We start from the raw sequence: 2500 nt of genomic DNA on the forward strand, positions 1-2500 counted from the left end.
GCGCCAAAATTGTACCAAGTCGAGCCCCGGTGGGGTCGGGCTTATGTCTTCCAGGGGTTTCACTGGAGCTCAAGGGTGCGAATCACGGTGCTCTTTGCCCGGCCTGCCGCACGCCTCGGTCGGGCAGGCCAGGCGACCGAGTGCCCCCCCTGACCCCCGGAGGTCCGAGAAGACCCGGTCCCTCCCGGGTCCAGCCGGTCCCTCAGGCCCGGGGAGGGTCCCCGGAGCCGGGCAGGGGGTCCTGGGGCCGCCCCGGAGGCTCTCTGGGTCGGGGAACCAGAGTGACAAAATATTAGGTGCCGGAGCTGTGACAAAAAATTAGGCGCCCAAACCCTTTGAGTGACAAAAAATTAGGTCGCGCGAAAATTGTACCAAGTCGAGCCCCGGTGGGGTCGGGCTTATGTCTTCCAGGGGTTTCACTGGAGCTCAAGGGTGCGAATCACGGTGCTCTTTGCCCGGCCAGCCGCACGCCTCGGTCGGGCAGGCCAGGCGACCGAGTGCCCCCCCCTGACCCCCGGAGGTCCGAGAAGACCCGGTCCCTCCCCGGTCCAGCCGGTCCCTCAGGCCCGGGGAGGGTCCCCGGAGGCGGGCAGGGGGTCCTGGGGCGGTCCCGGGGGCTCTCTGGGTCGGAGAACCAGAGTGACAAAATATTAGGTGCCGGAGCTGTGACAAAAAATTAGGCGCCCAAACCCTTTGAGTGACAAAAAATTAGGTCGCGCCAAAATTGTACCAAGTCGAGCCCCGGTGGGGTCGGGCTTACGTCTTCCAGGGGTTTCACTGGAGCTCAAGGGTGCGAATCACGGTGCTCTTTGCCCGGCCAGCCGCACGCCTCGGTCGGGCAGGCCAGGCGACCGAGTGCCCCCCCTGACCCCCGGAGGTCCGAGAAGACCCGGTCCCTCCCGGGTCCAGCCGGTCCCTCAGGCCCGGGGAGGGTCCCCGGAGCCGGGCAGGGGGTCCTGGGGCCGCCCCGGAGGCTCTCTGGGTCGGGGAACCAGAGTGACAAAATATTAGGTGCCGGAGCTGTGACAAAAAATTAGGCGCCCAAACCCTTTGAGTGACAAAAAATTAGGTCGCGCGAAAATTGTACCAAGTCGAGCCCCGGTGGGGTCGGGCTTATGTCTTCCAGGGGTTTCACTGGAGCTCAAGGGTGCGAATCACGGTGCTCTTTGCCCGGCCAGCCGCACGCCTCGGTCGGGCAGGCCAGGCGACCGAGTGCCCCCCCCTGACCCCCGGAGGTCCGAGAAGACCCGGTCCCTCCCGGGTCCAGCCGGTCCCTCAGGCCCGGGGAGGGTCTCCGGAGCCGGGCAGGGGGTCCTGGGGCCGCCCCGGAGGCTCTCTGGGTCGGAGAACCAGAGTGACAAAATATTAGGTGCCGGAGCTGTGACAAAAAATTAGGCGCCCAAACCCTTTGAGTGACAAAAAATTAGGTCGCGCCAAAATTGTACCAAGTCGAGCCCCGGTGGGGTCGGGCTTATGTCTTCCAGGGGTTTCACTGGAGCTCAAGGGTGCGAATCACGGTGCTCTTTGCCCGGCCAGCCGCACGCCTCGGTCGGGCAGGCCAGGCGACCGAGTGCCCCCCCCCTGACCCCCGGAGGTCCGAGAAGACCCGGTCCCTCCCCGGTCCAGCCGGTCCCTCAGGCCCGGGGAGGGTCCCCGGAGCCGGGCAGGGGGTCCTGGGGCCGCCCCGGAGGCTCTCTGGGTCGGAGAACCAGAGTGACAAAATATTAGGTGCCGGAGCTGTGACAAAAAATTAGGCGCCCAAACCCTTTGAGTGACAAAAAATTAGGTCGCGCGAAAATTGTACCAAGTCGAGCCCCGGTGGGGTCGGGCTTATGTCTTCCAGGGGTTTCACTGGAGCTCAAGGGTGCGAATCACGGTGCTCTTTGCCCGGCCAGCCGCAAGCCTCGGTCGGGCAGGCCAGGCGACCGAGTGCCCCTCCTGACCCCCGGAGGTCCGAGAAGACCCGGACCCTCCCGGGTCCAGCCGGTCCCTCAGGCCCGGGGAGGGTCCCCGGAGCCGGGCAGGGGGTCCTGGGGCGGTCCCGGAGGCTCTCTGGGTCGGAGACCCAGAGTGACAAAATATTAGGTGCCGGAGCTGTGACAAAAAATTAGGCGCCCAAACCCTTTGAGTGACAAAAAATTAGGTCGCCCGAAAATTGTACCAAGTCGAGCCCCGGTGGGGTCGGGCTTATGTCTTCCAGGGGTTTCACTGGGGCTCAAGGGTGCGAATCACGGTGCTCTTTGCCCGGCCTGCCGCACGCCTCGGTCGGGCAGGCCAGGCGACCGAGTGCCCCCCCTGACCCCCGGAGGTCCGAGAAGACCCGGTCCCTCCCGGGTCCAGCCGGTCCCTCAGGCCCGGGGAGGGTCCCCGGAGCCGGGCAGGGGGTCCTGGGGCGGTCCCGGAGGCTCTCTGGGTCGGAGAACCAGAGTGACAAAATATTAGGTGCCGGAGCTGTGACAAAAAATTAGGCGCCCAAACCCTTTGAGTGACAAAAAATTAG

The sequence above is a fragment of the Synchiropus splendidus genome, unplaced genomic scaffold (assembly GCF_027744825.2).
Source record: "Synchiropus splendidus isolate RoL2022-P1 unplaced genomic scaffold, RoL_Sspl_1.0 HiC_scaffold_45, whole genome shotgun sequence".
In the NCBI taxonomy this organism is placed as follows: Eukaryota; Metazoa; Chordata; class Actinopteri; order Syngnathiformes; family Callionymidae; genus Synchiropus; species Synchiropus splendidus.